We start from the raw sequence: 12,105 nt of genomic DNA, 5'->3' as shown, positions 1-12,105 counted from the left end.
TAGTAGCAGCTACAAGGATTCATAGCAGTGTGGCTGGTTCTGTACTAGGATTCAAATATCATAGCATTATAGAATAGCTTTGGTTGGAGAAGACCTTTAAGATCATTAAACCCAACTGTTAAGCCAACACTACCAAGTCCACCACTAAACCATGTCCCTAAGTAGCACATCTACATGTCTTTTAAACACCTTGAGGGAGGGCGACTCAATCACTTCCCTGAGCAGCCTGTTCCAGTGCCTGACAACTCTTTCGGTGAGGCATTTTTTCCTAATATCTAATCTAAGCCACCCCTGGCACAACCTGAGACAATTTCCTCTTGCTCTATCTCTTTTCTTGCTTTATTTTGCTTTCTTTTTATCTTGCTTTATCTCTATTCTCTTTGGGGGAAGAGAATGACACTCCCCTCACTACAATCTCCTTTCAGGTACTTGTAGTAAGGTCTCCCTTTGGCCTCCTTTTCTCCAGGCTAAACAATGCCAGTTCTTGCAGCCACTCCTCATAAGACTTGTGCTCTAGACCCTTTATTTATGAAATAAATCTGTTCAGTTTTTCTGGCCAAATGAAGTGTTTTTTAATAAAATGCAGTCTCAGAAAATGCACGAACGGTAGAACCCTTGAACTGAATAGCTCTAATACTTGGGGTATAACACAGGTATGTAATTTTAGTCACCTCCAACTTGGTAATGTTCCCTTAATGTGCCCTCTCAACTGATCGGAATCCTGACTATGCTCAGACAAAAAAAAAATCACTGCAAGGATTGAGCAAACCCCACAACAACCTCATGAGAACTGTTTATACAAGATGCAGCAGCCAGTCAGGGCAATAAAACAATGGTTTACAAGAAGCCCAAATAAAACCTAGAGCTGTCCTGAGCAGGATGGCCTGTGGTGAGCCAATGGGTAAACATTCTCAGTGCAGAAGGAGGAGGACTAGAGTGACAGCTAAAATAACCGAGGACAAGTCTGTGAATAAATAAATCCAAGCAAGCAGCACCACCTGCGTTCTCATGCACCTTGGTCCTTGGAGTGCGTTCGAGTTAGGATTATGCTTCTCTCCTGCTCCCCTTTACATCCTTTTAATCATATGGAACTTGCATAAAATAGAGAGTAAACCCTTTTTGAAGAAAAGTTCTCTGGTACTGCTCGTTGTGTAAGGAAACCTCCATGTTATTATTAGATCTGTTATGGTTAGATCCTTAACAATTTATTTCACTGGGAAAACTTCCACTGCATTTAATAGCAACGGGGCCTGAACTGCATTTCTATGAATCATTTCAAGACAGTTTACCATTCAGGGATATTGGCTTCTTACCAAATGACTGTCTCATTTAGGTCATAAGGCAGATTGTCTTCATTTTGTGTTATATCCAGTCTCATGGATGTGCTTTTGAAAGGAACCTGAAACTTGGATATCATAACTTTGGTTAAATAGCCTTAATACTCTAACACATTATGCTACTATAGTGAATTACCTTGTGGGAGAAAATGTTCTCGCATGTCCTATAAAAGAAAAATTTACACTAGAACTATTTTAGTAGTGTGGCTACAGCTCTCCTTGAGGTAAATGGAATAATGTAAGAAAGATCTGCTTGATAAAATCCAAATGCAATACCTCTTGTTCTTTCATATAAAAGGGCATTTTCAAAATGGTAGATGAAATGTCCTTGCTTGAAATTGCATCATAAAACTGAGGGTTTTGTTGCATAAACACAAGTGTGCAGCAGCTGTGGCTCTCACCAGCTAAGGAAAATATCCCTGGGAGGCATTTGAGAAGGCTCGTCATGCAGGAGAAGGGACCCACTGACAGTGGGGGCCCTGTCTACAGGGTCTGATGCCTGGGCATAGTGTATATTTGCTGTCAAACTGGCCTGTGGGTAGTTGGCATGGCCATTGGTGGACTAGTGCACATGTAGGAGCCTGGGGTGGATTTTAGGCTCCTTTTCACTATTTGTAATCTCCTTCTGGCTCTTCTGTGAATTTCCTTTGCCATCTTTGCATCTTGGCTGCTGCTGGCAAGGCTTATCCTGGTTAAGCACTTGTTTAACAACAGCATGAACCCCCAGCTACAAAGAAGGAGGAGCTCCAGGAGACAATGGCAAGTTATAGGTGGCAAATGGGAACTACCATGGTGGGGAAGGCTGGAGACCTGTCACTCCTGGCAGTAAGAAAATGGTTCCTTCTCCACTTTCAGGTGTGCAGCTGCATAATAGGTTTAGTGCTCTGGAAGCAGATGGAGGACACATGATTTAGTGACAGCAGCCATAGGTAAGACACTCAATGCCTTGTTTTCTTCACTGTCTACTAATAAGGACTTCCACGTCTCTGATTTTAGTGTAAGGATTCAAGGAAAATCCTTACCAGGTTCCTACCACCAGTAGCTAAGGACTGGGTGAGGGATTACTTGTGAGAAGTTGGCCCATAGGAGCCTATGAGACCAGATAGGCTGCATCTAAGGATTCTGAGAGAATTGACTTTGCAAGGTTGCAAGCTATCTTTCATCTTTGAAAGGTAATGGAGATTGGGGAAGACCCCCACTGATGGCAGAATTGCAAGTATTGTGCCTCTGTTAAAAAAAGACCAAAAGACCATAGAAAACTATAGGTCAGTCAGCCTTACTTCAGTTACTGGGAAAATAATGAAGTGAGTCCTCTTGAAACAAGTTTCTGGGCATATGAAGGAGAAGGTGGTTATCAGGAGCAGTTAGCTTGGATTGACCAAAGGTAAACCATGTGTGACTCACTTGATTGCCTTCTATGAAGAAATGAGTGGGTTTGTGGATGAGGTGAGAGCAGGGGATATAATTTACATTGACTTTAGCAAGGCTTTTGACACTGTCTTGCATCATGTTCTTGTATACATGGTAAAATGTTACAGTTCAGAGGCTGAGCAACCAAATGGTAAAATAACTGGTTGGGTTATTAGCCTTAGAATTGCTGGTAAATGGATCATACACTGCCTGGAGGCCTAACAAGTGGAGCACTACAGGGTTTATCTTGTTAAATAATTTCATAAATGCCATGGAGGAGACAACAAAGTGCACTTTCAACAGAATTGTGGATGTTGCCAAAATGGGATGGTCAAGGCTGGACTACTTGCACTTTGGGCTTTGGAGGCATCTAATAGGGTGCCTACTCCATCCCTACCCCCTTGCCTGTTACTATGGGAGGTCACTGAGAAGATGTGACCATGGTCTTCACAGTGAGAGGACAAGAAAGACCAGGCACAAAGTGAAACAAGATGTTCATACTGAATGTGTGCAAGGATCCTTTTTACCATGAGGACAGTGGGGTAGTGGCACAGGCTGCCCAGGGTGGTTTTGTAGCCTCCATCCTTGGAAGTTTCTAAGGCCTGTCTTAAGAAAAGAGAAGAGAAAGGCTAAGGACATAGTTTGAGCTCATGGCCTAGTCTAAACTCTGCAGAGGGTTGGACTATAGAACTGCTGGGGGTCCCTTCTGACTTAAACAGTCCTTTTTTCTTATGATCTTATAGATACAATTCCATTTTGTCTTGGTGTTTTCCTGAGAAGCAATATATTAGTAATGGCTTTCTTTAGCCAAATATTTAAAGATGCCTTGGCCTTGTAACAGTCTTTCATAAAGCAACAGTTCCTCCACTCCCAAAGCAAGCTTATTCTTTACAGCAACAGACAGAAGGCTAATTGAAAGAAATGTCACTGACAATGAACAGTGAATCAGTGCCAGTCCTTAGCATGTTCTTACATCTGAAAAAGCTGACTGATGATAACACACAGTCTATAGTTAGTTACTGTATACAATACAGACACTTTATAATCCCAGAAAAAGCCAAGACTGCAGAACTGTATAATGAGCTATTCCTCTCTTTTATACAAATGACTAATTTGACAAAACCTAAGGATGTTTCATGGACTTCTGTAATCATGTAGAACATTCAGCACAGAACTGTAAAGGTGTGAAGAAGGAAAACCTCTGTGCTGCTGAGGTATATACATTCTAGGAACTGCTGGAACGTAACAGTGTTCACATTGCTCTTATTTAAAATGATTGAGAGTTTGCACATATTTAATGTAATTCAGGAAGTAGCTATTACCATTAATCATGTTTTCACATTGTGTCCACTCTGCTAAGTACAGGGCTTTTAATAGTAATACAGTGTATAGTATTTCTAGACAAAGCTTAAGGCAGGCAAATACAGATTTTTATCTGTTCTATGGAGATGGGAAAGAGGCAGAGGATGAACAGGAATCTGCTCATTTAGAAAAAATAAAATTCCTCTGGTGGAGTGTGTTACCAAACAGTCACAGCAGCACAGTTCTGACAGCAACCTGTCCTGAGCAGCATCTGTGGTTCCCACTGACATCCATCATTGGTACCGCATCAGTGGGTAGCACTTGGTGAGAAGAATGAAGAAATTAATTTCTCTGGGACTGTTAGGTTTTGTTTTCACTATTTGATATTAAATTATGTGCCCAGCCATTTTGATTTGTAAGATAAACAATGACTCTTTTTAACACAGAAGCAAAATGTTCAGAGAGGTTCATTTTTCTGTAAGTTGGTGTTCTGGTCCCTGCTTCATATAACTAGGATGGTATGACATGATTTGACACATGTAAGACTGTTCATTTTCAGGCTTCATTTAAATACATCTGAGTTGAAGAAGAAGAAGAAGACACTTATGTCATAGTTGTGTAGATGCCACGTGTGCACTATGTTGTCTTCTCAGTTCAGTTACTCATGAGCAGGTGGTCACATCACAAGCCATCAGAGTAACTGGTTTGAAAAAGTAGCCTTGTCTCTCTTAGGAGTGGGGACAATAATTAACAGCATATGGAAAAAGTTTCTTTTACCACAGGAATGAAAGGTACATTGGTAAAACAGGATGTGGACAAATTTATGCTCCTGTTGTCTCTGTCTGTGGTGTCAGCCTGTCTCTGAACAGGAGATTCTGGCTTATGGTGTGTCCAGATGATAGTCAAAATAATGAATATGTATTTTTGAAAATAGAAAATATGAAAGAAGTTTAAAACTAGAGCTTTTCACTTACCAGAATCTAGCCTACTGTAATTCCATAGAAATTACAGCTGAATTTTGCAGAAAGTATCTTTCTTTTTTCATTTCACCTCACTGCCAGAAATAGGGGGTACACAAGTTTTTACATTTTGTATGTTCATACTTCTTCAAACTTTGCCTAGAACCTGAAAAGTGTTAGAAATACCAGAAAATCAGTATATTATTTCTAAGCTATCATTGAAGGAGCTATCTTTCTAGTTCTTACCACTGCAAAAAAACCCCAATCGCAATGATAAGCATAACCCTGAATTTCTCAGAAGTGCTTGAGTTTAAACTATTTGATATCAGTCAGAGTTCCAGAGGATTTCAGCTCAGATTGAAAAGCCTTTTTTTAATGTGAAAAGTCATGCAAATTGATAAACGAGTCTTGCAATATCCTGTCTAGGATGACCATGCCATGTATATGGTTGAATTTATCATGTATCTCACACAAAGAAAGGCAATGCTTGATAAGCAGTTTTATTAGGTAATTTTTACAATTTTTAATTTTAATTTTTTTTTTTTTTTTACATTTGCAAATAAAGCAGATTTATTTCCATCTTGAAGCAATTTACTAACACATTATGAACTCTTCAAATGCTATCATGGTACAGTGTGCCTCATTTCCTGTTTTCTAAATAATCCCCTGGCTGTCTGCTCTGTGTCTTTCAGGTTGAACCTGGAATTGTTCTCTGCCAGGGAAGTCATGGAGCCTGGCGTCAGAGCCCTTCACCTAAAGGAAAACATTGCCTCCTTGGCTCTGCTGCTTGCAAGTACAAGCCATGGTGGATTCCCAGTAGTTTGCAGGCTCAGGCCAGACCACGCAGAGGTGTTCCAGGGAACTATTAAAAGGTAAAAAATGCTATCAAATTGATGTCATGTGATGTTTCTGGCTATTGATCAGATTCTTTTTCTTTAAGCATCTGTTATTTGGGATGGATATGAAACTTGTTCCTATTTGCTTTAGCATAAACAGCAGGTGTCCTTTAAAGAAAGGACCAAGGTCCTTTCTAGTACAAGTTTGTCTGTTTGCATGAAGGATTTATTGAAACAGCACCAATGAAATGGTCATATGGGAACTGTAGAAAAAGGGGAAACTGCTCTTCAGAGCCTCATGGCTTCAGTGAATCAGTTATTCAAAAGGATTTGAATCTAGTTACTCATGGAATATCCCATGCCAGTTCAAAGCTGGCCCAGTCTTCTGCACAATTTTTATTAGTGTATGCTTTTACAGGAAATGAGTTAACATAAATCATATCACAGATGAGATAAGCAACAAAGTCACTGGAAGTAACATGCTAGGGTAAACAAGCACTAGACTGAAGGAATCCTTGCCACACAGGGGACTCTCAATAGGCATATAAAATCTCCTGATAAATGAAGTATTTATGGTACTGTATTTCATATGACTACAGAAGTGAATTCATCCTTTTAATAAGGTATCTTAAGACTGTCATGAGTGGGAGAGGCAGTGACTTAATTTCCACTTTGAGTATCCTAGAGGAAAGGAGAAGATGCATGTGCAACTCCTACTGCACAGGAGTTCACTCAGCAAAGCCCTATGAGTTATGCTTCTAATAACTGTAATACAAACACGTGGCCAGTTGTGTACTGTAATATCATAATCTCTCATAATTTGCACGGTGCCTTTTGTCCTGAATGACTGTAGTGTTCTTACATCCTTTCTTGTAGAGAATTCTTTTTTAATCCATTTCTAGTTTAATGCCTCAACTATGTGGTAGTTGGGAGATATCTGTGAGCAAACAAGGATAAAAATGTTTTCTTCTGTTGATTCGGATGAGGAAAAATGTAATTCCCATCATTAATGGAAATTTGGTTGGGACTTGCCTACTTGTCTGATTTACAACAAATTTTCAAGGATGAACCACTGGCAGCTGGATCACACAAACTTACCTGATAGCAATGTGGCCAGCTGCCCTTTTGTCAATGAAGCAAGTTCACAGTTCCAAGTGAAACAGTTTGTATGGACCTTTCAGGAAGAGAAATATCTACTTGAAATGAGAACTGTAGAATGGAAATTGTCTGGGTTGCAGTGGCCTGCAGGAGGAATAACATCCATAACTGCAGTATCATAGATATTTGTATGTGACATGTATACTTGTTCCCTCATGGTGCTATCATGAGCTTTATTAATAAGCAATGTGTGAAGGCACGAAAGCCTAAATTTCTAAGTGATATTCTGCAGTGTGCACCAGTCTGAAGATACTACATAGCATGAATTGTCGTGCTTTTAGCTCTCAGTTGTTCGAGGCAATAAAATTAGAAAGCACACTAACAATTGATACAGCCAAAGTTCCTTCTAAATTCAATTTATAGTCTCATTATTTCCTTATGAGTTCACCAAATCACTTAGCAGAGAATGTCCCAGACTGCTGAGGAGTATGCTGAGTTAATACAAAGATCCTTGTGCTTTGTAATGCAGAGCAAAGTGGTGTGGGACCAAGCTTATGTGGGATGGAAGGCTGATCATCAGCACATCCCAAAGAGAAGCACCTTTGAAGAAATGCTGATGTTACCTGACCATTGTAGTAGGCTTATGGTTTGCTTCATCCCCAGAGCTCTTTTACAATACATTCAGTTAGAGCCTTAAAGGGACAAAAAAGGTTGTTTCCCTGTCACTTGCAGCAGAAGTGAGCTGCTGTTAGACTGTAAAACCAAGATCATGTTTTAAGTGGTTGACAAAGAAGTACTGAATGGCTTTTTTGGCAGGTGGTTGGTCACTTGGGTGAAACCTATACAGAGAGGTTGTCTGGGAGCAAGCATCGCCTCCTGGGGTGCTCTGAGGACACCCCTTCTTGCCTCAATGCACAATCAGCAGCCTGAGTACTTGCATGATGAGTTCTGTGTGCCTTGTCCCCAGCAGGACCACAGGTGACTTTGCTGTTCTTCTGTTCTCACCAACACCAGGAAAGGAATGCTCTGCAGCCATCCTCTGCAACAAGCCTCCAAAAATGCCATGTGTCATGGAATTAGTGTATTCATAACCATAAGTAGTTAAGATTCAGGTTTTCCACCTCACTCATAAAATTAGAGCTCTTGCAGCACGTAACTGTTAAGATCAAGATGAGAAATGCTGTGATCTACTTAAAGGAGAAGGGTGCTGCTCAACCTCTTACCCTGTGAGTTCCATTTCAGTCCCATGTGGAGGTGACAGGGCCACAGGCAGAAAAACGCTAAGTTGTTTTTCCATCTTATACATCAATAATGTTAAAGTGGATGGAATGTAACTTGCCTGGCATGTTTGAAAAAAGATGGATTGGTGAAGATGCAAGAATAATCATCATGATGATCTTCTTGAGAGTTGCCTTGGGCATTATGATTGGTTCTTGATTTTTTTTTTCCTAGTATAAAAATGATGGTACTGTTTAAAAAAAGGGGGCAACCAGCTAATGAAGGGAAAGAACAAAACCATCTGCTAAGCTTGCACGAAGGCAGCAGCTCATAATTTTTTAACACTTTCTCATTTATGTGCTTCTGTACCATTTCTTCTTGTGAAATAATCATGGATGAAGCACTGTAAATTTGGACCAAATATAAAAGTTATTCAGTACCTCCCCACACTTGGAGACTGCAGTAATGAGATTTGCTGTGCAAGGACAAGATGTTGTTGTGTTTTTTAATACATAGGAAGGATTCTGACCCTTTGAAGAGAAAAGGTCAATGTCAGTACTTACAAAAAGCAAGGACTGTGGCCAAGCATTGCTGGCGGGGGCCTAAAAATGTGCCTCAGTGTTGGCCTGTAGCAAACACCCAAATACTTCAATTTTATGAAATAAAACTCCAAACAACACCCCCTCCAAAATCTTTCAGACCTGCTTACTGGGCACAGGTTTTTCTCCTACTCTTTGTGATCTGGATTGTTACGCCCTGGGGATAAAGATGAGACAACCAAACACATTTTAACACAGGTGACTTAAATCTGAAGCTGTTATCTTCCTCAGTTGAGTAAGCAGTAGATTCTAAAACCAAAAGCAACTACTAAAGAATGCTCCTTGGCTTTAAAATTGTTAAAGAGGAAGAAAACTGTAGCTGAGAAGCAAGTTTCCAAAACAGAGATCTCCTTAGAGTAATACTTTTGACACTTTGCCATAAGCAGAGCTCTGTGCATGCCTGGGAAACCCTTGCAGAATTCAGTTTGAGGAACGTGTGGCTGGTGAACTTGATGCACAGCGCTGATAGGAGTGATTGGCTTATTGTGTGCAATGCAGAGGGTTGAGGGACAGGTTTTCCCCCTTCATTTCTCCCACAGCAATGATGATGCTTACATGTCAAAATAACAGAAGCTATTATTTCACAGTGCAGCTGAAATGCCTTCCCTGTCTGCCCCCAGCGATTGCAGCAAAGGAACTGGGCTCTTATGAATGTGTTAGCCCAGAGTCTGCTGAGAGCTATAAATGTCATGCCCTAAATGGCATGCTCTCCTGGTGAGGGAGGCAGCTCTACCCCAGGTGGAATTCAGAGAGACCTGAGGAAAGTACTGCTGCTTTCTTTCCCAGGAAGTTTCTGCCAGAGACACTGCATGAGGCTGTAAAGGCATATTGAGGAGTTGTTGGGAGGTCCCCTGGCTCTCTCTTGCCTTGGCTGCTCTAGTCTGTGTCTCCAGGTCCTCCTCCAGTGGGAAAAGATACAGTTATGCTTCTGCCTAATTTCTATGAGACCAAAACTGAAAAAGGGGCTTTTTTTCCACTTCCACACATGTTACAATGTACTGCTGTAGGACCATTGTGGGGCAGTGAAGTGGTTCTTCGACATGATGAAGAGATTAGACACATCATCACTTGTGTTTTGCTGCTCTATCTTCTTTGCCAGAGGCTACTTTATAATGTAAACCACTGTAAAGAAAGAAGACATGTAAGATTTGAGGAGGAAAGCTGAAGGTAATGAATTTATTTTCCCTAGCTGTGAACACGGCTGGAATATGACACAGGGGGTGATGATACCTCTTGGCCATCAGCAAGGTTTATGCTGCCATGCTGTGCATCCTCCCAGGCATGGTCACTTCACTCCACATGTGTGTCGGTGACCCTCATGTGCTCCCCGATTTCTTCCACCAAGGTGGATAACAACGTGTTCTCTACCTAGGTGCTTTTTTTCTGAGGCGCTTATTCTATGTAAGTTTCCTCCATATGTGTAACTGAGGAATACCATGTTCCTCCCAGGGACTGTCCTGCTGTTGGTGCCTTTGCTTCCCTTTTGCCAAGGAAAATGAAGGAGCAGCATTTCTGTACTGCAGTTAAATACTCCTGGTATTCAGTGAAGAAAAGCAGGTGGATGCCGGTGTCTTGTTAGGCCAGATCTGACCCCTCCATTTCATTTAAGGAAAAGTGGTGCAGGGAGGCAGGAGCTGGAGTGCTGCCCAGCAGTCTTTGTTTCTGCTTTGAATGTAGCTATGATACAATTTTTCTGGAGAAACTACTGGGCTGACAAATAGCACTGAGTAGCCTATTTGGGAATTTTACCGTAGCAAATAAGCCATTTTGTTCATGCCTGAACCTCTCAGATCTGCACCATCCATAGCTCACTGATTGTAAGGCTGAAGCTGGATTCCCTGATTTGTTTTTGCACTCTTACCTACACAGCTGTTAGCTGTTACTCTGCATTTTGTTTGTCTGTGTTTTAGCTGAAGGAATTATTATATTTTTTTTCTTGATTTAATTTGATTGGGAGAAAGTAATTATGTAGAAACCACAATATCTCTGACTGTAAGCAGACTGTACAGAAGATATCTGTCTAAGCAGAAATGGGTAAAACCTGGTTTTTATGCTGCGTCTGTACAGGATGTGACATTTCTGGTATTGTGCTTGCATTTTTGTGTGTGTCTTTTCACCTAGAAAACCCCATCTCTTCCCACCCATCAAGTCTACTGAAACTTCAGCATTTATTGTTGATGAAAAGAATTATTTTGGGGCCAATTTCAATAAAAACATGGAATGTAAAGTTGTCAAAAACACTTGTAGTTTACAATGTTAATTTTGTTTGAACCTGTTTTATTACACATTTTGATATGCTGTGTAGGAATGTATTGACTATGTAATTGCCTTACTCAAACTATGCTTGTTTAATACACATGAGGTCTTCTGAGTGCCTAATTCCTGTTTTTGGAACAAAGTTGGCAGTCTAAGATACTTTCAAAAATAGAAAGACTTCAGCTCTCTGTATCAGAAAAGGAATATATTCAAAAGCTGTGGTCTTCCTGTAGTTGCAAAGTTACAAAAGCTTTGACTTCCAGAAATGCCTGTGACTGAAAGCAGGGCTTCCCATCCGAAGACATTTCCAAAGGTCTAGTATTCTGGAAAACAGATTTTATCCATCTTAAAATAAAGCTTTAATTACTTCAGAAGACCTTTTTCTGAAAGGTGAGCTAGCGCCTGCTGCTCTCTGTAATCACAGGAATGGCTCCAAGTTGTGTGAGCTTTCCTTACAAACGTGCAGCTGGCCTGAGCCATGGAGCTCAGCATCACTGCTGTGAGGGTCCCGGCCAACCCAGCGGGACTCCATCCATCGCTCACGCAGAGCTGGACATGGAAACTGACTTCAGTGAGGCTGGGGCTGCTGGCAGGAACGCTGAGGGTTACATCTTTCCACTTCAGAAACTCAGGGGAGACGTTAAACATTCGCTCGATCAGCAGCAAACTCCCTGCTCTAATTCTTGCTCAAAGGATGTCACGTCTAATGGCGCTGAGCTGCCAGAGAGCTGCACCTGAGAGGAGGGTTTCTTCCTCAGGTTAGACCCCGCTCCACACTCAGAGGAACTGCCAGTGGAGGGAGCCAAACTACATTTCTATTGGCAATAATGATTTTGCTGCTGTTCTTGCTGTGCTGCACTTTCTGCTTCCTTCGTGGTAGGAGGAGGAAGGCAGGTACAGAACAGCATGTACTCGTAAACCTCCTACTCCATGGTCCTGCTTCAGTTTCCCTGCTTGTAAACTGGTATGGGAAGGGTGATACTCTGCTTTCCACGATCAGAAGACATGGTAGAGCAGCTGCTCCCAGTAACAATAATGACACTATTGCTGAGACAAACATTTTCACGATGATGCATGGGAACACTAAATC

Source organism: Chaetura pelagica, unplaced genomic scaffold, assembly GCF_000747805.2.
Source record: "Chaetura pelagica isolate M959 unplaced genomic scaffold, ChaPel_1.0 scaffold109, whole genome shotgun sequence".
Taxonomy (NCBI): Eukaryota; Metazoa; Chordata; class Aves; order Apodiformes; family Apodidae; genus Chaetura; species Chaetura pelagica.
Note: the sequence above shows the minus strand (reverse complement) of the source record.